This window comes from Eptesicus fuscus, chromosome 1 (genome assembly GCF_027574615.1).
Source record: "Eptesicus fuscus isolate TK198812 chromosome 1, DD_ASM_mEF_20220401, whole genome shotgun sequence".
Lineage (NCBI taxonomy): Eukaryota > Metazoa > Chordata > Mammalia > Chiroptera > Vespertilionidae > Eptesicus > Eptesicus fuscus.
The window spans coordinates 109,118,928-109,145,162 of record NC_072473.1 but is presented as its reverse complement, the minus strand read 5'-3'; the positions used below and the strand labels follow the sequence as shown (position 1 = coordinate 109,145,162).

At 40.5% G+C, this 26,235-nt stretch overlaps 2 non-coding genes across 2 annotated transcripts; both read right to left on the bottom strand.

Moving 5' to 3' along the window:
• Nucleotides 1-1,661: 1,661 nt before the first annotated feature.
• MIR92A (microRNA mir-92a) lies at nucleotides 1,662-1,744 on the bottom strand. Its single transcript, NR_129065.2, is given in 1 exon segment — nucleotides 1,662-1,744. It is a non-coding gene; the product is annotated as a microRNA mir-92a (primary transcript).
• Nucleotides 1,745-1,798: 54 nt separating this feature from the next.
• MIR19 (microRNA mir-19) lies at nucleotides 1,799-1,886 on the bottom strand. Its single transcript, NR_129064.2, has one exon. It is a non-coding gene; the product is annotated as a microRNA mir-19 (primary transcript).
• Between the last annotated feature and the right edge of the window lie 24,349 nt (nucleotides 1,887-26,235).

The following is a 26,235-nucleotide window of genomic DNA, read 5'->3' as shown; positions in this document are numbered from 1 at the left end:
TTTCATTAAGATTTCACTTCATCACTGAGAATTAAAATCCATCCCCCAACACTACCACCAAAGAGAACTACTTAACCCGCATATGCTTGAGGTAGACCAACATTATCACTGTTTCCCCTAATGAGGAAAAGGAAGCCTTAAACAACTAGCTCAAAGCTAAAAGCACAGTTCATTAAGAGCTCCTCTTACTGATTAAATCGGACCAATGTTATAAGTGAAAATTAAAATGGTTTAAAAATTCAAAAATCTCATGGCAGCAGGAAATAAAGAATAACAGAGATGTAAAAGTCTAGTTTGCAAGCAACTTTTTGGTGAGAACTAAATGCTCATGTTGGCCGACAGTAAAACTACCATACCTAGTTTTTAAATTTGTCAAAAACATGACAAGTTACTCTTAAAGATTAACGTTAAAATATGAAACACAGAACTAGAAAGCAAACAGGAACTGCCTAGACTACTTTCAATTTTATGAATTTGAAATTTCAGACACCTTCCTTTATTTGTCCTAGAAGCTGAGGTCTTTCATTCTTGAGTCGTGGTTCTCAAAGTACAGTCTCAGGACCTGGCCACAGTAGCAGCATAACCTAAGAACAGGTTAGAAATGCAAATCCTCAGACCCTCCCCTACCCCAGTCCTACTGAAACTATCTCTGGAGGTAGAGGTGGCTATCTGTGTTCTAACAAGTGCTAAGGTTTAAGAACCTCTAGAGAATCCAAACTGCCTTATCAAGGTGCCAACTGGCTGGATAAACTTAACACTTATTGTGTTATTAGTCAATATTCACTTTTTCTACCTTGTGATCTCTCAAACAGCTAAGTGCCAGTGCATGAATAATTTCTGCTCAAATTTAGTCACCCTACAGAGCTCCTGAACCCCAAATCCTAACAGTAAGCCCAGGTGTCCAACATTTACTAGACTACAATGTAAGGCTGTATTTCTCCCTCTCAGTGGCCCTTACTGAATTTGACAAGTTTACTCTTTTCTTATGGTAGATCAAGTGTGCCCAGTTCCTCAAGGGCAGGAATGCTATGGGTTTACAGCTTTGCATTCCTCTCATAGATTATGCATGTGTACTTAAAACAAAATGAACACATTTTGCCTCAATATTTGTAAGTATAACAAAATTCCCAAAAGTAAGTGTCTGGTATTTTACATAGATATAAACTTAGAAAGTAGTTATGCCTGAGTTTTCCTTTAGGACCCCCTCCCCACCATGATATTTTTTAAAAATCCTCTTTAGTGTTGTTAATCTTTTAAAAAAAAGAGTCCAGTTTTTTCAGATCTATAAATGTCATTTATTTTGCAAATCTGAGGTTCATTTACTTTAGTAACAATATGATCATTCCCCATACTGCCAAAACACTTCATGATTTCCATTTTGTTTTTAAAAATTTAACATCATTTTAAAAATCCAAATACAATTCAAAACACTTTTAATAGCAGTAACTTGAGAAAGGATTTTACCATCTTACTTTATATTGATAAAAACTGCCGTCAAGAAAGGTCCTGCGGTTTACAGATGGATACCGTGCAATTTTTCACCTATTATACTAATCAAAATTGCATCGTGATCCACCCGACAACAGCAAAACAGGTCATTGTACAATTACCAAATATCAGAAATTATAACCTTCAAAAATTAAAAGAAGACGATAAAATCCTCTTTTCTTCCACAGGCCGGGACAAGTGCAATACTTTATATATAACACAAGTAATGCAACAAATCCCCACCCATGGATGAATGGGTGTGAATACTGGAGATGTGTGTGAAGATAGTCATAAAGCAGTAGGCAGCACACATTATCACAATCAGTTTTGCATGGATTTGCACAGCCATATATACATATATACGCTGAAATGCAAACCTGCAAAACTAATCGTAAGTAGCAGTGTCTTTGAATATTCTCTCCATCAATAAGAGATTCATTATCCAAGAGTACTAGAAGTGCTCACACTACAGTAGAATAATGGCAAAACTACCTGCACTATGAGCACTTTGGTACTACTAGGATCTTATCCTTAGTAAATAACTGTACACTGCACACAGTTCCCAACATCTGCTCCCAACAAACAATGAAAATGCAAAATACAAATCTTTGAAACTTGGCCTATTCAAATGATTACTCAAGGCATACTTTTTAATGCTGTGTATTAGGCAGCCTGTGCCAGAAGGGGCATTTAGGGCAGTAGATTCTAAGCTGCTTCACTAACTGCACTAGATGCACCTTAACACAAGAGACACATTATGAAGAACAGTTCAAAAGCATCAACAACTTAATTATGCACAAACTACATTTCTCAGTAGCCATTGATTAAATCACCATGGTAATGTAAGAAGTGCTTGCATTGCAGTAGATCTCAAAAAGCTACCTGCACTGTAAGCACTTTTACATGGCCAAGGCCTATTCCTGTAGTAAAATTGTCTTCCACTAGCTCTTCTTTTCCATCTTCACAGATCTATTCAGACTCACCTGGTTAAAAACAAAACAAAACAAAAAATTAGACACTGGACAAGTAAACTATTAGTTAATATTCCTGAAACATGCTTTCCTTTGGCTTAAAGTATCCAAGCTAGGTTTTGGAGTGTCCGGCAAATCTTGAAAAATATTAATAATCTGGATTATTTACACAGTTGAAAACACTAGCAATTTCAAAAGTCCAATTCTTAAGTATAAGTGGATTTTGGACTTCTCTCCATCTGAGAAAACTTGATATCAGCATCCCAGTAAATTCACAGTCTCATTATGTCCACTCTGGTTTTATAAGAGTCTTATCTAGAAAAGATGCATGTAAAATCAGGGTGAGTATTCTCTTTTTGAGGTAGGACTCTGTATAAAATGACTGTTAGATTAAATGAATATTCCCTGCCCCCACCCCATTAATAGAAAATGAGAGAAATATTAGAGCTGGTTTAAGAAACAGCCTCCTGCACTCTTCACATAATGCACAGATGGCCTAGAGATGTCACATTTTGATCTATTTCAAAGGGCTCTTGTTCTGTTTAAACATTTATGGACCCATTTTCTCCATTAAACCCAAAGAAGGCGGATTAGCTCTTCTTTCCTTCATGTCATTATCATCCATAATAAAACCTTCTCCCATTTCCAAGTGCTTATTTTACCTAAAAACATGCAGCAAAGAAGTGAGCCCCTACTTGAAAAGGACTCACAAGGTTCCCCTACTTCTTCCATGATGGGTTAAAATGTGTAAAAAAAAAAGTCAGACACATGGAATTTGTAAGACATTTAATTAGTGTGGATATCTTAAAAGTTGAGCTTCCATCATAATATCCCACACAACTAATTTTAGGCTTTAAAAGAAAACTCTTTAAACTGATTCATTACAATCACACAAGTCTAAAATGGATTTTCTATAGAAGACTAAAGCTAATATAGAAAAAAGGAGTAATTTTCCTCTTTCATCAAGTTTCTACACTTCTCTTTTTTTCACCATTAAAAAAATTGCTCCAAACTGGACGCAACTTGGCAAAACTGAGCCCCACAGAGTCAGAGAAAGCACCTTCTCCAGTTAGTACCTTACTTTAATTATCTATTCATCTTGTGTATATCCCCTTGGGCAGACACTCTCCAACCTTTTGAAATTGTAAAAAGAGAACAAACAAAACCCCCTCCCTATCGCCTTGGGAATCCCTTGGCCTCTTCCCAGGGCTCTCGCACCCTTACCTACTACTCCCATTGAAGTCGGAGCAGCCCCGTCCAGGGTGTGCTCCAGCTGCTCACACCACGCGCTCCGGTCCTCGTGCTGCAGCCCCAGCCGGGAAGATTAAAGAGAAAGAAACAAAGCATCATGGGAAACAGAGTTCTCCATTCAAAGCACCAAAAAAACCGCGCCAAGCCCACGCCCCCTCCCCCTCCATTCCGGTGTTGGTGGGAGAGGAGGCAAGGGGGAGGGGAGCCCCTCTTTCCCCCTCCACGTACATCCCCCAATTTCTCCAGGAACTAAAGATCAGCAGTGGAGAAATGGGGATGTTCCCACGCGATCCCCGCTGCCCCTCAACTGCACGCTGGTACTTTGCTTTCCTCGAGTCCTGCTTGCTCTGTCCCCTCCCACCCATCCAGTCAAGTCTCCCCATCACAGCTGCTCCCACGCAGGTCCCCCACTTCTGCCTGGGCCGCCTACCTAGACAACCCCACATGGAACCTAACTTGGGCCCGCGCCCGCCTCTCGCAGGTGGTGCGCGCGGTGATCCACCACCAGTCACCCCTCTCTCTGCATCTCTCCCTCCCCGAGGCACCCGGGATTGCACGCCACCCAAGCGCTCAGGTCCCTCGGAGCCCGAAGAGGAAGAGAAGCAAGAAAAAGCGTCTAGGAAATTCATTGGGGCCGCGAGAGCACCCCTCACCCGAAGCGCCCCTGTCCAGAACAGCGCGGAGCCACTAGTCTTCCTGCTACCACTTGAAGAGCGCTCCGTCCCCATGGCCCTCGGTCCGAAGCTATATCCCTGGGAAAAGCCCGCCCCTCTGCTTTTAATAGCCCAGGGGGGAAAGCCCGCCCCCGCCCACCCGGCCCGCACAGGAATTAGGAAACGGAACCCCTTCTCCGTCAAAGCGAAAACCCCACCGAGTTCCAGTTACCCACGCGCGAGCGCAGGCGGCATTTTCCCCTCTTTCCCCCAAGCCCGAGTCCTTAATTAAGAGGCGCGCCTGGGAAGCCGGCCCCGGACTGCGTAGGTGCTGGAGTCAGTGCCACTGACGCCAAGCCCAGGATGGTGCACTCGCCACCACCTCGTCCGGTACCGCTCCCGGGGTGCTCGCCCCCTCCCCTCCCTGCAGATAAACTGCGAGGCCCGGGGAACCGTGGGACCTGGGTGCCCCCCAACACACACCCGGCGCGCGCATGCGCGCCACCACGCCCCTAGATTGAAAGTGTTCCTAAGGCCCGAAGAGGAAAGAAATACACAGCACATTCACTCTAGGCACATGTGAAAGTTTTAACCTCTGGCACCTTGTGCTAATGTTAGGAGGGGTTCGCCTTTGCCAGGCGCCCCGCTTCCCCCACCCATCAGGGTTTCTTGGCTGGCATCGCTTGCGGTAGCTGCCATAGAGTACATGCACAAATGCAAGGAAGATATGATGAAATTATTTTGCTTTCTCTTTTCATTCCACAGCTAATGAGAACCAATTGAGGGCAGACTGCTTAAAGGCCAAAGCCCAAGTACACTCTGTGTAAAAAATAAGACGGTGTCTTAGTTTAAGAAACACAGTAAAAATGGAATTAAACATCCCAGACTTTGTACACTGGGCAAAATGTGCCCTTCAGATTCCCTGGCGGACAACGAGGTAGGAGTAGGGGCAGTGTGTAGTGTGGAGACGAGTTACAAATCACAGAAGGCAGTGAGCACGCGGGGTGCGGTGCAGGAAAACACTGAAAGGCAATCGGGGGTGGGGTGGGGTGGGGTGTTAAGGAGAGAGAGGTGGGGGGATGCAAAATGAAGCCGGACCCCTCTTGTGACCACGGGACATGGTGGCAGCCCAAAGCCACAGAAGACAAGGGCGCCACATGATTCTTAACCTGCTGCACAGTAGTAGTTCAGGCAAGAAAAATGCAAAAGACTGGCCTCTCCTGCCCCTGGCCCATGCTGGAGTCCAACCTGAATGGGCCAGCGGAGGATGCAACAAAAGCCACACTTTTTTCTCCAACGTGAGTCACTCTTACAGGTGGGCTTTCTCCCTTTTCACAAAATGAGCAAACAGACTTTGCAGCCCACCCTAACGGGTCTGCCTGATACTTTCTGGAAACTATGCAGCCCAAAGTTTATTACCCAACCAGATCCCTCCAGTGAGATTGCACCCACTGCAATGCAACTTTAGTCCTTGAATGGAAACGACTAGCAGTGGAAAGAAGAGGAGGGGAGGGAAGAGATCTTAAACCCGACTTTAAGAAACTTTGTATTAAAGCAAAATAAGGACAGTACCTTTAAGCTCGAGCAAAACCTGGAGTAAAAAAAAAGGAGGATTTTGCAAAAGTGGCGCGAAGAAAATATCATGTGATCCGACCCCAGGTCGTCTCCTTCCCCTTTTGCCAAACTCCCCCCCCCAAAAAAAAGGGGGGGGGGTAGGGGAGTTACATCCGCTCCTCACGAACCATTAGCATAAATAATTGTGTCCTGCAGCTGCAGACTGAGCTCCCTGTCAATGAGTAAACATATCCTCATCCTCTTCACCATCAGAACAAAAAGACCCATTACTCTGATTTTGGAAAATGTTTCCAAATAAATTTCATTTTCATCAAAAGTCTTACTTTGGCATCCCGACTATGTTTATGTGTCTTGGTTTGAGAGACAGAATAGAGTTAGAAAGCACAAAATCATCTTATTAAAAGGGAGCAAGCAGGAGTAGCTCCCCAAAGGTGAGACATTTAAGTAGAGGCATTAAATGGACATGTCTTTTTGAGGGACTTCACTAGCTTAAAATTTTCCAAAAGTTTTCATCGGTTCTTCAAATAAGACATCCTCCCAGAGTCTTCCTACTCGGCCCCCCATCTCCCACCCCTCCTTCCCTTTAAAGCTAGAACAATACCCGGAATAAGGTATTTTGAGATTGCTTTACCAGGATATTTTCTTGTTTTTAATGTTTTTGGAGGCTTGCAACCTATAGAATGTCCAGATCAAGTTCCCAAGTAGCGAAAATAATTTATTCCATTTATGTACCTGTCTAGCACAAGGTAAATTCAAGGGCAAGATACAGGTTATTTAAAAACAAAACAAAACAAAAAAACAGGACACACCAAGAAATTTTTGTCTTTTTCTCTTGGAAAGACGTAATCGGCCAAAATACCTAGAGAATCAAAAAATAAAAATAAAAGCTAAAGAACAAAGCATCTCTCTCTCTCTCTCTCTCTCTCTCTCTCTCTCTCTCTCTCACACACACACACACACACACACACACACACACACACACACTCACTCAGAATAACTAACAGCTCAAAGAAAAGCACGTGATCCCTTCATGCTTTAAAACTTGTGGTCATGCTGAGGCTAAAAGCTAAGAGCTTGTGACCCCACAACCCCTTCCCCTCCCCCAGACCACAGCCCAGGGCTTAAGGCTCCAGGCTCCCACCAGGCTCCTGCTTGCTCTCAGTATTGTGAGACAAACAATACTAAGACATTCTACAAATTAAAGGAGCCACAGCTCCTAGCCCCAGTCACGTCATTTATGCCCAAAGAGATTGGCCTGTGTGAGTATGTGTGTATATAAATGATATATGTCATATAGAACGTATGCTTATACAGAAGTCCAGTTGTTCTATTGGAACGTGTAAGAAAGGTATGGAAACTGGCCAAAGGGAGGGAGAACTTACCCTTTGTGAGACTAAAAATTCTAATCACAATTTAAAATTCTTGTCATTATTTTGAGTTTATAATGGATTTTTTAAAAACAGATATCCTGTTGAAGTATTGCCCCCCAAATCAAGATGTTCTGAGCTTTTAGCTGCCTGAAAAGGGGAGGAGGGACTCCTCTAAATTGACCTCTAGATTTCATTGTGCCTTAAAAGCAGCAATCTAAAGTAATTTGAGTTTTAGCACCTTTAAAAATACCAGTAATTGACATTTTACCCAGTTGAAAAATCATTTCATTTGATTTAGAAATAATATTTAGTGGCTCTGTTAAACCTAATGATTGGTATCTTATAACAAAAAGATCCCCATGGAAACCAGAAAGTAATTTAAGAGTATTATGTTCCTCACACAACTAGAATAGAGCTTTTGTTCAATGTGTATTTACTACTTTAATTTTTTGGATGACACTTGCAGTAAGGTCTCTTACACTCTAGTTTTGCATGGGATAGGAATTCAGTGTCTTAGAGCAATATGTGTTTTGCTATATTTGTGTGATTCTGTGTTCTTGTGTGAGTGTGCATGCCTATGAGGCCTAAAACAAAGCCAGCAAATCAGAACACTCAGTGAATAAAATGGGGTGTGTGTGGGGGTGGAGGTACCAAGGAGAAAATATTTCAGATGCTATTATGCTACTTGATTCTAGAGCAGGAACTGTGACTTCCTTAGAATCAGATAAAACTGGTCTTCACTAACTTTGGTTTGTAAAATAAATATTCCTTTATTTACAAATATTTAATATTTTAAAAATGAATCCATCTTGTTTTGAATGGCCAGAAAACTAAGATAAATCAATATGATAAAAAGAAACTAGAATATTTTGTTTACCAACCCTTCATTTGTTTATGAAAACATGTCAGCAAAACAAAGGGAAAAATTAGAGTTAATAATGAGTTTCTGATTGTTATTTCTTTTCAATAGCATCTAACATACATCATGGAAATAAAATAAACAATACATCTCTAGTGTCAATGTGAATTGAATCTCAATTTCAAAAAATTTATTCCGTGGTAAGAAGGAGAAAATTTCACTAATTGAACATACACAGTTAATATAATTTGGTTTAAAAATGTAGAAATTAAAAATATATTTAACCTAATCTCAAAGAGTTTATCATGATAGCAAGAAGTGGATTGACATTCTGAAATGTGCATAAGTTTAAGATATACAATTTATTAGATTTTATTTGTTAGTAAATTACTTTTATAAACCAATCTTTGCTAACTTTGATACTTAATAAGTATTTCAGTATTTACAAACATTTTGTTCTTTATTAATGAGTTAATATTTTGTATGAATTATAAGAACAAATTACAATAGAATAAACTTATATCTTGCATAATTCGGATGAAATATGTTGGTACTAGGACTTATAACATGGAACTAATTTTGTTAATATGTGGTGCTTTAAAATTACCTTGTTCCATAGATCTTTGCTTCTTTCAGTAATGTGTTAAAACAGTTTTCTTTCACTAACAACTGTATTTTTACAGATGAAATATTTTAAGCAAAATACTTATGTAAATATTGAAAATATATAAAATAACCTGCCTTCCATCAGTAGAAAAATTGTTTCTCAAATTAATTCTTCTACCTTGAAAATAGACTCAATAGACATTAAAGTGATTCACTATTAAGACTAAATAGTGTTAAAGGCATTTTTACACTGTTTGAAACACTTTGATTTTCCTGTTTATGTGACCTCAGAAGTGGAACTTCTGGTATTACAAACCATAAAATTGCTAGCAGACTGTAATACTATAATCAAAGAAAAAGCTATAAAATAGAAATGTTTTACACACATTACTTCTTTTCAATCACTTTTCTGATTAAATTTGTCCATCTTTTGCACCATTATAAATTTTCTAAGTGAAAAAAATAGTCATAGTATGGAACATAATGAAAGATAAAGTTTTATTTTCAAAACACAATCTCCAAAATCTTATCACCATGACATTTTCTTCCAAAGCCAGCAAATCATGGTGTTAAATATTATCTAATTATATAATAATTTTACACTAGTAAGTTTGTGAATTGAAAATGTCATGATTAACAAGTAAAAACTCTAGATCACAGCTATTCTTTTAAAGTTAGAAAAATTGAAATCATTTCTTATTCTCTTAGCTATAATTGAAATAAAGCATGATATGATTCTACTACCTATGTAGAAAGAGAGCACAATGATATTTTTGGAGCTTCTCTCTCTTTTTTTCTCCTCAAAGATAACATTTATCTTCAGCTAGTCCTCCACTCAAGTTAGAGATTCTCTTTAACTGTCTCCTGACTTGTGATTGCTGAAGGAAATAGAACTATTGTGTGGCCTTTTTCATGCTGAGGAGGAAGGCTCAGTGAAATGTGTTGAATTATCCAGATGCCTGAAAGAACTGCAATGAAAATTTAGAACAACCTAAATAACAGAGCTAACACTTGTAAAAGGGAATCTTTCAACAGATATAGTCTACAGAGGACATCTACTTTAAAAATGAAAGGGATTTTATTTTCTCAAAACAAATGCAATTTAGCTTACTTTTGAAAATCTTACAAGAAAGGGATTTTATTTTCTCAAAACAAATGCAATTTAGCTTACTTTTGAAAATCTTACAAGAATGTCTAAGTCAAAAGGAAAACTAATGATTAAAATCAAACATGAAAAGATGCAATTTTATTTTTTAATTATATAATTTATATCGCTGCTTAGAGCTCTACATGTATTTTTATTCTTTCAGAAAGGAGTGATCTGTTCATACCATTTCACACTCTTTCAAGTCCTAATGAATTTAACTACTTGAAATTTTACTCCCTAAAGTAAAAAGATTCACATCACTAAGACAAACAGCTCCTTTATAGCTGTTAGTCATCCCATTTCTATAGCTGCTACTTATTAAAACATCTTTAAGAATTAAAACACTTTATGTGTTAGAATATTAAAGAAAAAAGAAAACATGGAAATTGTGATTCAATATGGGTTGCATATTTTTTAAAATGTTTAGGTATCAAATGGATAAACTTGCTGAACTAAATAACATTATTATAGGATGTGTTTTAAGTACTCAAGAACTCAAGGTTAAAGAAGCAAACATGATATGTTGGTATGTATTACAAAAAATACTGTACTACAGAATGTTAAACCTTTTAATGTTTTTTATAATTAATTAACTAGACCAAAGTTCAGTGTTTCCTTGGAGGATATCAGGGCTAATAAACAAAAGCATTTTAAATATAGTCTGTATGTTGATTTTGGAGAAATGGCAAGACAAATAGTTCTAGTGAATATCTATAGTTAAATTATATTTTTAGAATGTAATACTTGACTAATCTGTAAATCCTTTCATGTTTATTTCATTTGAAATTTTGCTTTAAAGACCTTTTAAACAAATGCATGGAAACCACTAGATCTTGATGAACTATAGTATTTAGCTTCTTTAGAGTAAGATATACACCTTGCAAATGTTAATAGCCTTCAGACTCAATTACACTACTTGAGGCTTTCTTTAATTTGATCTAAATAAAATATATTTTCTTCCTTTACATGTTTTAGTAATGCTTTTTCAGCTCTCAGAAATATACTTATTCTTCTGACACTGTATTATTTATATGTATCTGGATATTTTTAACTAGTTACCAGATATAGTTATAGCCATGTATTTATTGCTCAACATAAATTATTTTTTTAATTTAATGTGTCTAAAGATAATCAACAAACAAGAAATTGAATAGACTCCATCAGTTTGGTTAATCACCTACAAATGCAAGGCCAATTTTTATTTGCTGTATTAGTCCCACTCAACTAATTACCCCTTTTCATTAAGCTTCGAAAGGCTCTTCTTAAAATACTACTTTATAACATCTTTAAAATCTGCTGGGGCAGGGTGAGAATTCATACATTTACTTGATTTTTTTTACTTCTGTGTCAGATATTCAAATATAAAAATTAAGAGATTTCATTTTATATTTTGGTTCCTAAACAAAGTGCCCTATTTATGCTTGTTTGGGGGCTACAGTTCTTTGGTTTTCTGCAATTTCAACTATTTCATTTACAATTCAAACGCACCATTCTTAAACTAATCTCTATACTTGATTAATCCTTGAATGCATACTGCATCTTTCTTAAACTCCAGTAACAAAATTAGCAAGTTTACATAGATGTCTTGATATTTAATATCTAAAGCTCTTAGCAAATTAATCCTAAAATTAATTTTTCTGGCTTTTAACACTACCACATATTTGCAGCTACATAAATTAACCCTAGTATTTTACAAATTAGCACAAACTAAAAAAAAAAATCCCAAATTCTAATTTGCCTTACATTATGCCTGACTCCTCATCAATTTCTTAGTTCTTTCAACACTAAGTTTATGATGTACTTAACAGTATTAAACCCTGAAATGACAGAGCAGGGTATCTTTTTTTTTTCTTTTTCTTTTTTTTTTTAAAATACATTTTATTGATTTTTTACAGAGAGGAAGAGAGAGGGATAGAGAGTTAGAAACATCGATGAGAGAGAGACATCGATCAGCTGCCTCCTGCACACCCCCCACCGGGGATTTTATTGATTTTTTACAGAGAGGAAGAGAGAGGGATAGAGAGTTAGAAACATCGATGAGAGAGAGACATTGATCAGCTGCCTACTGCACACCCCCCACCGGGGATGTGCCCGCAACCAAGGCACATGCCCTTGAGTCCACAGGCCGATGCTCTATCCACTGAGCCAAACCGGTTTCGGCAGCAGGGTATCTTTTAAAGGATAGTTTGAGCCAATATTTCAGGTTGGCATTTTTTTTAGTGGGCATCTAATCTAATCACTTCATTTTACAGATGGGGAAACTGAGGCCCACCTCCACCCCAATAACATGACTAAGATGCCTTCATCAAGTGTCACAGAGCCAAAATAAAGAAAACCACTAGTTTGGTCTATTTTGAAAAGAACTTTATATAGTCCTTGACTTATTTTCCATCTCAATTTTCCTGTAGGGCAGTTGTAAAGACTAAATGAGATAATGTGTGAAAGCAACAGAATGATCACAATACATGGCATTTCAGAGTGCTCAATAAATGTACTTTTTCCTTTTTTCTCTTTCATGCTGATGAGTTATGACTTTCTCAGACTTCTTGCCAAGATCTTGACTTCTTACTGCTATAATTGGGGCACCAGAAATGCAAGCAAGACACTAAAAGAGGGTTTGGGGAGACTCAGGCTATCAAAAATTTAACATTCCAGTCATCCTCACACTTTAACCACATTCTGATTATACTAGCTGAAAAGACATAAAGTGTTCCAAGAAACCTGACGTAGGAAATGGGTACATGCTGTATTTCTCACCCCTCACACCCTCACTTCAGATTGGGGTCCCAAATCATGATTCCAAATAGAACGGAACCAAATTTTTGCCACCATTAATTGCTTTTTGGGTTATTGGTTTCAAGCTGTTTATTAAGAAACAGAAGACTCAGAAAGAACCTTTGACAGTCCCCAATTTCCTGCTCAAGAGACTCAGACAGAGAAACCTATGCCTAATTTGAATTAAGTATGGTAAATAGAGGGCTTCAAGCAGAAGCCTGTTAGCTAGATACCCCCTGTGTCGCATTGTTTCTGAGTTGATTAGCAAGAATTTTCCTGCCCTATATGTTTCACTCTTAGTCAAATAGCTGTAAATAGCCCATTCTCATTTCCAAAATCTAATACCCTGCCTCCCTTTTCTCCTTTGTCCAAAAATGTTTTATATGCCCAATGTTGCTTTGCTGTCTTTGGAATTTTCATGCCTATGTGAATTCCCCAGGTGCGTGTATCAAAACTTTGATTTTGTCCAATTAATCTATCTCTGTCAATTAGATGATTAGCTCAGCCAGAAGAACTTAGAAGGTGGGAGGAAAAGTATTAATATTTTAGCCCCCACAAAATAAGGAACATTTGAAAATCAAAATGCTACTCTATGTTCAAATTCATAAGCTGCAATTAAAATTTCCTCAGATATCAATTCCTTCTTAGTTTTTCTTCAACTATATATTTAAAAATTAGAAACACACCTCACTCTCTGATGCCTTTATATATACTAGCTTGACATTAAAAGAGCTATTAATATTATATAAACTGTTATACCATCTGTGTTATAATTCTGCCTCATCAGGTTTTATGGAATGACCCCCTCATACCATTTCCTTCATTCCACCAGGCATGTCATCAAAGGAGAATAAATTAAGTATTGTGCCAGAAAATGTGGTCTACTTTCTAAAAGGCATCTATCTCTAGCTTTCAGAAATGCCTTTTGGAATGAGCAATGTGGAAACAGTGTCCCCATTGTTGTATAGGAATGTCATGAATTGGATCCCCACCCCAGCCTTTTATAGAGAAAAAGAATAAAAAGCGTTCATCTGAGTTTAAAATTATCATATTTTATAGCATATGCTAACATGCTAATGAGATGAGGTATTATCACATCTTTGCTGAAGCTATTATGGATAATTGAGCTTTGTCCATCCACCAACTAGATTGTAAACTCTGTGATGGTCAAGACAACTTCAACTTTGTCGTTTTATGAGACCCCTTTTAGAATATGTTGACACTTCCATTGTTGGTCTAGTGACTAGGTTGAATATTTGTATTGGGGGATATCAGAAATGCCAGCTCTTTTGCACTTTGTAAATTCCATTTCAACACTGTTTACTAGTAACTAAAAACCATATAGATAACATGAGCAATTCTTTAACTCTGTCTAAAATATATCACTGAGAGATCAATGTTCCTCTAGTAAATAAAGATAACTCTAGGGAGTTTCTCTGTAAAGATTTAGACAGCTCACAGAGAAGTTCCTTTTGGTGCTTTGACATAGAAAGGGGTAGGAGAAGATTAAGGGACTCCAGTTTAGTTCAAAGTGTTAGAGAGAGGTTTTTGCATCTCAAAGAGGGGGAGGAGGAGGGAATCTAAGAAGATTGGGGCTGGGAATTTGGCCCTTTTCCTTCCTACTTACTGCCTTAAACTCCCTCTCCCAAAACCTTATGGTGGTGGAGAAAAGGGACCTGGAAAGAGAATCAGGAGATTTCAGTTTGAGTCTGCGCTCTGTCACTAACTACCTGAATGACATTTAAGCAAATCACTTACTAGATTACCTCTGAAGTCTCTTCCCACTCCATAAATCTTTGCTCTTTATCTCATTCTCCCCCTTCTTTTTGTTCTCCTTTCCCCCCACCCCCACCCCTTCTTCCTGGTCTTCCTTTTAACTGCAATAATAGTAATCATTAATTAGTTACCTCTGGAGAGAGAGTTGAAATGGTGTGTGGAGTATTAATGGAAACTAGCTTTTTATCTCTGTCATAAACTTTTTTCATTATTTCTGTGGGTTTTCTTTATTGATTAAATTATAATTTCTCATAAATTTAAGATGCTTATTACATTTAAGTATTCAATAATCTGCCAAAAATGTTTTTTTCTTTGTAGATATAAATGTTAACACAAAACATTTGGTCACAAAGAGTGCAGTAAATCAGAGATTAATGTGGAATTATTCCACATAGATTTACCATGTAGAAAAATACTCCACAAAAATAAGCGTTGGAACCCATGGCTCATGTTGATCTTTACCTCATTTTTTAAGCTATAAATAAGAGTTTGCATTCATGTAAGCCAGAAGAAAGATTCTGGGAACCGCTTTGACTACAATTGTGTCCAAAGTGGATTAATGCTTTATCTCATGACTTGTTCACATGACTGGCAGAGATTTGGGCAGATCAGTGGTCTCTAGTTCTCTCTCCTCCCATTCTTTAAGGACTCTCAAGTCTTACCTCCTGCCTGAAGCCTTCCTTGTTAAGCCAACCACACTCTGATTCCTGTCTTCTCTGAAAAACCATGGCACTTGAGTTCCATTTTGTTTTAGTGTATTTGGGTATTTATACAATAATCTAATGACAGTAATGAGCTGTGGCATCTCTTTTAGAGCTCAACAATTTTCAAAGCACATCAATATATATGTATTATTCTGTTTAAAATTTATCGAAAACCTGTGAGATAGATGGTTGAAATTATTCCTATTTCCACTGGCAGAACCGAGGCTCTGAGAGGATAAATAATTTGGCATGATTGAGCCTGCACTGGAATCTGGGCTGGCCTGTTACTCAATACCATTTCAGAAATCTTTATTCTTACCACAAAGGAGATACAGCAAAGTCATGATGGGAGCATTTAGATTAGTAAATCAGAGTAAAGCCTGGTACTGGTGTCAGTGATAGAATGTGTCTTCCCTAGGAGCTTCTGAAAGGGATGGAAATAGAATTCTCTGGGACAGAGTTACATGGTGGTTTAACCTCCAGTGAGACTTTTTTGGGGAAAAGTTTAAGCTCATACGGTTTAAGCTCAGACTGTTGGTTCCTTGAACACTGCACTGTCCAATAGGAAGATAATATAAGCTGCACATGTAATTTTAAATTTTCTTGTAGCCAAATTTAAAAAGTAAAAGAAACAAGGGAAATTAAGTTTAACAGTACATCTTATTTAACCCAATGTATCCAAAATATACTCATTTGAATATGTAATCAATATAAAATTAGTAATGAGATATTTTTCCTTTTCTTGGTATTAAGTCTTTTAAATTTGGTGTGTATTTTATACTTATAGCACATTGCAATTCAGACAAAACTGATTTCAAGTGCTCAGTAGTACATGTGGCTAGTGGCGACCATATTGGACAGCACAGACAGGGGATTTTTGCTGCCTTCTGGCACTGACCACCCTATTAATATCACTAGCTGTTCTGTCTCCATCTTTCTTCTTCATCATCCACAGTGACTGTTAACTGTTAATATTGCTTTGCCAATGTTTTCAGATCATCAAGCCATCTCTGTAATAAAGGGTTCACTCCATATTTATCTCATAATAACAGATAACATTTATTGAGTATGTATTATATGCCAGGCCTGCTTCTAAGTGCTTTAACTTTATATATATTAATTCATAAAATCATCCTAACAACCATATGAGCTAATCTTTTCACCATCCCCGAACTTTACAATTGAGGAAACTAAAGTATTTAACTCCCTAAGTTATCCAACTATTAAGTACAGGAGGCTTGATTCTAGCCCCACAAGCTTAACCACTTCTCCACCCTACCCCACCCTGGCCTTGCTTGAGAACTAGGGCCATAGACAACAGGAAAACTAGCACTTCATTTCAGTCAGTGACAGAAGTACAACTTGGTCTCAGCTCCTCCTGAGCCCTTCAGACCTGTGTGGGATTTGGACACAACTGTTCTTTTGTGTGGTGGTTTCCCATAGCAGCTAGTACATAGTATATATATATAGGGTTTGTGTCTGTCTATTTGGGTCTGTACACACACACACACACACACAAAAAAAAAAAAAAAAACAACAAAAAAAAACTAACCTATATAATAAAAGCCTAATACGCTAAGTGTTCAGTTGGCCGGGAGGCCATTCAACCAATCAAAGCATAATATGCTAATGATATGCTAAGGCCACCCAACCTCTTGCTATGATGTGCACTGACTACCAGGGGGCAGGCAGTCGACTGATGGACCAGTTGCTATGACATACACTGACCACCAGGGAACAGATGCTCTGACTGGTAGGTTAGCTTGCTGCTGGGGTCCGGCCAATCGGGACTGAGCAAGATGGGCCGGACATGCCTTGGAGCCCTCCCACGATACCTAACCAGCTGGCCAACCTCCCACGTCCCTCCTCAGCCCTAATCTTGCACTGGTGGGGTCCCTTGGCCTGGCCTGTACCCTCTTGCACTCCAGGACCCCTCCGGGGGACGTCAGAGAGCAATTTCAGCCCGATGGTGGAACTACCAGTCAGTATGATGCACACTGACCACCAGTGGGCAGACACTCAATGCAGGAGCTGCCCCCTGGTGGTCAGTGCACTTCCAAAAGGGGAGTGCTGCTCAGCCAGAAGCCCGGCTCACAGCTGGCAAGCACAGCGGCAGTGTCGGGACCCTCTCCCACCTCTGCAGCATCACTAAAGATGTCCAGGGAGCAGGCCTAAGCCATCAGTTGGACATCCCCTGAGGGCTCCCAGACTGCGAGAGAGCGCAGGCCAGGCTGAGGAAATGACCCCCAAGTGCACAAATTTCATGCACCAGGCCTCTAGTAGAGTTCGTAAAAACCATAGAATTAAGGAGCCAGAAAGGCTCCTAAATGCAGTCTCATCAAGAAAGTGCAGCGCGGCACATTAAGGAAACTTGCTCAAAGTTCCACAATTAAACTAGAACCCAGATCATCTGACACTTCAAGAAATTTCATAGCTACTAAATACCTCTTATGCATAGCAATTCCTACTTGAAAGTAGCAAGTCTATTCTCACTAATATACACTTTATCAAATGTTTATCTTCCTGCCACAGTATATATATTTTTAATTTTTTCAGTATTTGCTAAAAGCATTTGTGCTTTTTAGAAATTTAAATTTGGAAAACTCTGAGTTAAGTGGATTCCTCTTGCCTTGCCTTTAGTTAAACATTTACATTGTTTTCTAAATGTTTCACCAGGTCACCAGCATATTGCATTTTTTAAGGATTGCATACTTATTTAAATTCTCTACCACCCTAATTCTGAACCCTTAATAAATGTGTAATTAACAAAATTGAAATTGTACAATTGTTAATATGAAGAGGTTGGGTTTAGCTATTCATTTTATAGATATATGTTTTTTAAATGATGTTAAAATGCACTACTCAGATGGCATTGTTACCAGCCTGACCTTGAGGATTAGTGCTGGTAGCCTTTTCAGCCAAAGGGACAGCAGTAACATCTCACAAAGATTTTTTCTTTCAGCAACAAACTAACCATCACTCTTTCCTCGGATCCTTCTATTTCAAAGTGGAGAGCTTGACCATATTTTAAATGTTGAAATGTTTTCCACTTAAGCACACTTGATTTCTTATTAAAAAAAGAAACAGGGCTTTCATATATTATGTTTCAAAGTGGAGATGGCTGTGAAACTTGAGCCTTGACACACAACCTCAACCTGACTTTTTAAAAGTGCTCAGAAAACTGTTCTTCTAATAAGCATGACCACAGCCTGCTCTTTAATGATTTTTTACCAGCCTAAGTAATTTATTCTAAATCATTAAAAAATCAAAATAGTTTACATTAAATAAATCCTTGCGTAGGAAAGAAGATGGCCCCAGCCATTGGTGAATAAAGACTGAGAGATAAAAACGGAAAATACAAAGCTAGTTGCAGTATAGTTACAGCTTAATTCTCAGGAGCTGATTCTTAACAGAATTTTTAAAAGAAAAACAACATATTCTGAATCATTTGTAAAATCATGCAAAAAACACATTAGGGACTATGGGAAATTAGTTTTGTTTTGGCTTTTAACATTTTCAGAGCCTACCTCAGTGAACAAAATGCTAAGTACAAAAGCAAATGAATTAACATTAAGGTGGTTGAGCCAGAGTCCTGTTTTTTGTTTATTGCTCTTTGATTTTTTTGTTAGAAGCCCTAGGGCTACTAAATAGATGAATAATGTCAATAATAACTAATACAGCCTGCTATGGAAAATACTCTGTTTTCAAAACCACAGGTTAGTTCCTGGAAGTTAGCCATCAGAGAAAGGATGTGGTATAGCAGCAAGTTTAAATAGCTGTGCAACAAAGGAAAGAGATCGGTTGACTTCTGCCTCCTAGAGGGTTGAAATTGGAAAGAACTATATTTGAATATGGCTCATTCAGAAAGCATTGAAGATGAAGACTTTGTCGCATTTTGAAAAGCTTCACTAATCACTTCTGCGAAATACGGTGAGAAAGGAACTAATGTAACAGGATAAAGATAAGATGAAAATACATTAACTTTAGGTTCAACAAATCAGCCTCACTCATTTTGGTTGTTATACAGAAGGCATTGACTTCACTTTTTAAATGAAGCCCCAAATCTCATTTCTCATTATTGTGAATTGGAAGTCATTGTAATACACCTGGCTTAAAATTTCTGTGCTTGTAGCCAAATAAGTTCTACAAAATAAACTCATCGCAGGAGCAGAAAAATCGGCTCTTTTGAAAAAACCTTGTGATCAGGCTCTAGGTCATGACCTGGGTCTTGAGAAACTTGAGTTAGTAGATGTTAGTTTTTCTTAGCTCTTTGTTTACCCTGGACTTAGACATTTTGTATTATTAAAAACCTGTGGCTTTTAAGGACATTCTATTTATCTTTCCAGGCTTTTTTTTTTTTATGGAAATGCCTGGATTTTCTTGGAAACGGGGATTTTATTGTGGATTCCTGGTGCCCCTTGGAGAGGCTTATTTGTCTGAACAATAGTTTTCCTTAGTGTCACTACTCTTTTTATCTCCCAATGGTCACAAGCTCCCAAGGTCGAGAAAAGTGCATCCTTTTGTTCTAATGAATCTGAAATTCCATTTTAAAAAGTCTGCAAAAGGGACTCTTGGTTAGTAACTTAAGGTATATTTCCACTACATGAAGTATCCAGGGGGTTGGCCTTTAAGACATTTGGGGAAAAAGAAAATCCAACTCAGTTAAAGTCAGGGAATTGAGCAGCAGTAGGATTGATTATTGCCACTTAAGAGTTTTATCTTTTGTTGTCTGTATTTTAAAGTATATTGTAAAACATTGGCATGCTTTCTTGTCATTGTTAAAAGAATAGAACCCAGTAAACTTTGCATAAAGAAGTAAATTACGATTGCCTTTGACTATAAGTGGAATTCTCAGGCTGTCAAAAGTTCTATTGCTCTAGACTGCATCTAGTCCTCATGATAGCATAAACATTAAAATGCTTCGTGAGTTCATGTTGTTTGAGTGCATGGTCTTTTCACCAATAAATCAATCTTTCAGGAAAAAAGTGGAATTTTTTTTAAAATTAAAAGCTGCAACGCTACCTAATTAATGAATATGAAGTAAGACAAAAAATACAGTTCCTCAGTCTCACTAGCCACATTTCAAGTACTCAATAGCCACATGTGGCTGGTGGCTACTGATTTGGACAGTGAAGATATAAAACATTTCCATAATGTTTTATATCTTAATGCATAAAGTTCTGTTGGACAGCACTGCTTCAAAGGGTGCCTAGTCTTTGACATAAATCTTAATACCTGGTAGCAGAAAATGCTGATTATTATTATAGCTTGTCGTCCACAGAATTCCAGCTTTCTAGATGATATGGTATATTTTCTACACAGTGTCAATGTGTAGAAATTCATTGAGGCTGGTAATTTGGTATGATTGTTAAGAATTATGAAAATTTCCTTCAATAGTTGTTTTTTACTCTAAACTACAATTTAAAACAAACAACCTCTCAGTGACTCAGTGCCTTCTAGCTTTGATTAAGCAAGGAAGGAATGTGGTTTCCTCTATTTTTTTCTAATCAGGCTGTGCAGAACATTATAGAAACTATGCTTGTTTGTCCTACATTAAATGCACAGATTGTTAAGAAAAGTTATAAGGGTAACTTGTTGCAAAGTGACTACTATTGAAAAGATTCATGTGATAGTATTTTTTAATCACCTATTTGGCATTTTATTTTTTATAGTAATAATTGTTTTCCTTTTAATCCTTCAAAATGTGTCTCATAAATAATTGTGCTAGTTAGAGTGGCTTTTTATGCTTCCCAAGTTCATGCTCCCTCCAATTCCCCACAAGCCCTTTATTTGCTCTATGACCCACCTGGGCTTTCTTCATCTCCCACCTTTGGTCATGCCCTTCTTGCTATCTGGAATGCTATCCCCATGTCTGCCTTTCTGAGACTTATCCATTCTTCAAGGCCCATTTGAATTGCCACCACTTCCTGATCTCTCCAGCTGAGGTGACCTTTCTTTCTCCTGATTTTTAACTGCATTATAATGAAGTTTCATCTCTCTTACTAGATTATAAGCTCATTGGTACAAAGATCTTGGCCTTACTCATCACTGGATCCCTCCACATACTTGACACAGGGCGATTGCTATAGATATGGGAAATTAAACCAATTTTCTAAAATTACACACAAGATTTCTTTTTGGGGAGGGGCTTTGTAACATTTTAAAATGATTGACAGTATTACAGTTGTCTCCCATTTCCCTCCACCTTTTACCACCCTCCTCCCAGCTCCTACTCATCCCCCAGGTCTTCACTGCCCTATTGCCCATGTCCATGGGCTATGCATATCTATATATATAAAAGCCTAAGCTACCAGCCAACCATTCAACCATCCGACTGGTAGCTATGATGTGCACTGACCACCAGGGGGCAAATGCTCAACGCAGGAGCAGAAACCATAGGCATGGAAACATGGAACAGACTGATGAATCTCAGAGGGAAGCGGGGAGGGTGGAAAGAGATTAACCAAAGATCTTATATGTATACTAGAGGCCCCTCGGCCTGGCCTGTGCTCTCTTGCAATCTGGGACCCCTCAGGAGATGTTGGAGAGCCAGTTTTGGCCCGATCCCTGCAGGCCAGGCTGAGGGACCCCACCAGTGCATGAATCCATGCACTGGGCCTCTAGTCCTATCTAATAAAAGAGTAATATGCAAATTGATTGTCACTCCAACACACAAGATGGCTACCCCCATGTGAACACAAGATGGCCGCCACAAGATGGCCTGCAAGGGAGGGCAGTTGTGGGTGATCAGGCCAGCAGGGGAGGGCAGTTGGGAGGGACCAGGCCTGCAGGGGAAGACAGTTGGGGTGGGGACCCAGGCCTGCAGGGGAGGGAAGTTGGGGGAACCAGGCCTGCAGGGGAAGGCAGTTGTGGGGAACCAGGCCAGCAAGGGAGGGCAGTTAGGGGTGACTAGGCCGGCAGGGGAGGGCAGTTAGGGGTGACCAGGCCATCAGGGGAGGGCAGTGGGGTCAACCAGGCTTACAGGGGAGGGCAGTTGGGGGGGACCAGGCCTGTAGGGGAGGGCAGTTGGGGGGAACCAGACCTGCAGGGGAGGGCAGTTTGGGGCAATCAGGACAGTAGGGGAGCAGTTAGGGATCGATCAGGCTGGCTGGGGAGTGGTTAGGGGGTGATCAGGCTGGCAGGCAGAAGCGGATAGGGGCAATCAGGAAGCCAGGCAGGTGAGTGGTTGGGAGCCAGCAGTCCTAGATTGTGAGAGGGATGTCCAACTGCCCATTTAGGCCTGATCCCACTGTCAGCTCCTTTTTGTGCAGCATATGGTCTCCGTCCAGCTCCATTGAAATGAATGGAGTGCGGTGGGGTGCTCGCCGCATACGGCGGGGATGCAGCCTTGGCTGTTTTTGAGCTCCCCCCAACCGTATGCAGCAACCATATGAAAGCAGCAAGGGTGGCGCTGTACAAGTACGGTAGAAGAAAATCCACTCACCAGGATTCGTGGAAAGACGTGACTTAACGTGGTCCCAATGACAAGGTGAGGGGGTGCCTCACCGGGAAGGTGTAAGTGAAGGGCAGAGCAAGCTGCAGGCTTCTGGGATGCCCGGGATATGGACAAAAGAGATAGAGCTGTGCCCAGAAAAACACGCCTCTTTCACCCGTCTGGCCCTCCCTTGTATCGTATTACTGTACCTCCTTCTCTGCCTCTCACATCTCGCTCCTGAGGACTGCAGTGAAGCGGCATTGCTAACTCGTCAGGGACTTGCCCAGCACTTGCTCTCTCTCTATTGTTTATCTTCCTCCTATAATCATCAGTTCCAGTTTGGTTGACAGCTTAGAAAACAAACAGCAAGGCAGCTCCCATGGGTTTATTGTCTTATCCTTCCTTTCAGCTTTAGAGTGAATTAAGAAAAGTTTAATCCACTTGCACTGTTTTATGTTTACATGTTTGATGACAAGCAGCCTTATGTTTATAAGTGACAGTTTTCCTGCTAAGTACCTGCATTTGAATTAAAATTACCATATTGAAATCAAATCTGATGTTTTTTTAATTTTTATTTGGTGTGCGTTGGAAGAGGGGTAGTCTTATATGGCGAGTATATCCCAAACTCTGTATTTTAACTTGAAAAGTTGGGGGTCATCTTATACTCCCAGTCGTCTTATATGCTGAAAAATACGGTACTCAGCACCATCTAGTACGTGTTCTTGCCTAAACATTAAACCTGAATCTGATAAAGTCTCCTAATAAAACCACCAGTTTTCAGGAAATACAAGGAAGAGAGGAGAACTTGTTAAAGAACACCATGCACTACAGTTAGCAAAACCCAAAATGTGGAAAATTGTAAGACAAAGGATCTAATTTTGCCAATAAAAAAGTTGCAAGGAGAAAAAAGGGAGAAGAAATTTATACATTAAGAGACTTAAGAGGCATGTCAATCAAATATAATGTGTGGATCTTGTTTGGATTCTGATTTTAATAAATTAGCTGTAAACAATTGTCCATAGGGGAAATTTGAACATTGACAGCATCTTATGATATCAATAAATTATTAATATTTTAAATATGGCAATTGGATAGAGTTATTTTTAAGGAGTTATTATCTTTATAGATATATAATAAACTACTTCTGGAATAAATTTGCCTCAAGATTATCTGGTGGAGTAAGTGGAGGAGTATAGATGAAACAACTTGGCCCATGAGTCAATTGATTATCATTGAAATTGGGTGATCAGGATAGAGATCATTGTGCTGTTTTCTCTATTATTCTATGTCTTTCATATTTTCCCTTTTAAAAGAGGAGAGGTGCAATGTTTTATGACAGTATTGTTTATAATGGTAAATAAACCTAAGAACAACATATATATCTAGAATAAGGACTGGTTAGATAAAGTAATGTAATGTCAGTCAATGGAATACTATGGTATTGTTAAAAAATATAGAGAAACAGAAAGGCAAATAGACCTGTTATGGAACAATCTCTAAGATATAGTAAATGAAAAATAATGTAGGAAGATATGAATAATATGCTCCCATATAGGTAAACAAGAGGGGATAAATACACATATATGTACATACATTTATATATGTTATTTTAAAAAGTATTCTTTAGAGAAACCAAGATGGCGCCATAGGTTAAACACCTAACCCGCAGCCGGGCACAACAATTTCAAAAATACAACTAGAGGTCAGAACGGTCATCGTCCAGAACCACAGGAAAGCTGGCGGACTGAAATGCCCACAGCTGGGGAGAAGGAGAAGGCCACGGGGACAGTCGGGGGAGCCGCAAAAGCCTGAGGTATGGAGAAACGGACGGAGACACGAGCACGCGCGCCTGCGGGGAGGATGGAGCCGGAGAGGAAGGGGCGGCTGACGGCCTGGCCGGCGTTCACTGGCAGGAAGGAGATAAAGGCTCCGGATTGCGCTGAGCGCCGGCTCCGATTGCACTGAACCCCGTTCCGGGCGAAACCCTGGGAAGCCAGGCGCAGGCTGGGGGAATGAATCTGGGCTGTGGGGCGCAGGCACAGAGGAGCGGCGGAAGGCAGAGCTCCAGAGGCGCGCGCAGGAAGGGGCGCAAAGGACGGACTGTTGCCTGCGCCACTGAACTGCCCTAGCGGGAAGGAGACAAGGGCTCCGGACCGTGCTGAACCCCAGTTCCGACTGCACTGAACCCCAGTTCCGGGCGAAACCCTGGGAAGCCAGGCGCACGCTGGGGGAATGAATTTGGGCTGTGGTGGCGGAGGCACAGAGAAGCGGCGACTCCAGACGCGCGCACTGGAAGGTGCGCAGAGGAGGGACTGTTGCCTGCGCCACTGAATGGCCCTGCTGGGAAGGAGACAAAGGCGCCAGACTGCGCTGAGACCCAGTTCCAACTACATTGAAACCCAGTTCCAGGCAGCGGGCGAAACTCCAGGGCGCGTTTCTCTCAGAGGTGTTTGCAAGGAATACAGAGGGACACAGACACAGGAGCCTCATGTCTCCTGCACAGCAACTCTTCCTATATAGACAAAGAGGGTCCTCATGGACAAATGGCCTGGAGGACAATTCCTCCTAGTGACACCAACAACAATCAAGACTTAACTGTAGATACTCACTCAGTTTCGCAACTGCGCCGCCCCCGCAGGCCGCCCGGCCCGGGGCACTGGGGACGCCGCGGCGGCAGCGGCGCCCGGAGCCCGGCGGCCGCCCAGCGCCCATCCCCGCCGCGAGGCCCCCGCGCGCCTGGTTCCGCGGGCCGCGCGCCCCGCACACCGGACGGAGGCCCGGACGCCCTCTCCGTGCACCTCCCGGCGCCACTAGACCTCAGTAGAGTTGACTGAATTCAAGGGATTAAGAAGAACAAATTGGGGAATTCGAAAAAGATGACGGCGGAGGTGAAGGCTGATGTGTTGCCTCACATGGCAGTTTCGGAAATACAACTGGAACATGGACTAGTGAGGGTGGCGACTGCTGCTCGCGTCTCCCCAGACCGGGCGGCTGCTCCTCTCAGTCAGCACCGCAGCCGGGGCCATAGGCTCGTGGGCGCCGCAGCAGCTGCTGTGGCGGCGGCCGCGGACTCGGCGCAGCGGCTCTCTGTGAAGGAAGAGACCATCTTTCTGCAGGAGGGGCGCATCCGCACCACCGACCTGGCCGAACTGCGCAGTGAGATCCTCGAGGCCCCGGAGGCCGCCAACACCGATTTGGAGGATTCTTAGGAGTTCTCATCTTACATTCAAGCCCTTTAAGCCATTTTGACAGAGGAGAATCAAGAAGGCGGCTAAGTTAAACAAAGGAACTGCGAACTCCACCGCGCACAGCAATTTCAGGGGCACGAATGGAGGACAGAGCCTCTGCCATCCAGAACTACAGGAGAGATGGCTGAATGGTAGATTTATAGCTAAGAGGGAAGAGGAAACCAGCGAAATCGGAGGGGATGAGGTGTGGAGGCGCGTGGGTCTGGTTGGTGGCGGGGGAAAGGGGCTTTTGTTCCAAACCTAGGGGAGATTAGCTCTCCATAACACTGAAATCCAGCTTCTGGGGACCCGTGGGAGACCCAGATGCCTGCGGGGAGAGGCGGGACTCTTGCGGAGGTGCCAAGCGCCCCTGGGTCTGGGGGAGGCCGCGCTCTCCT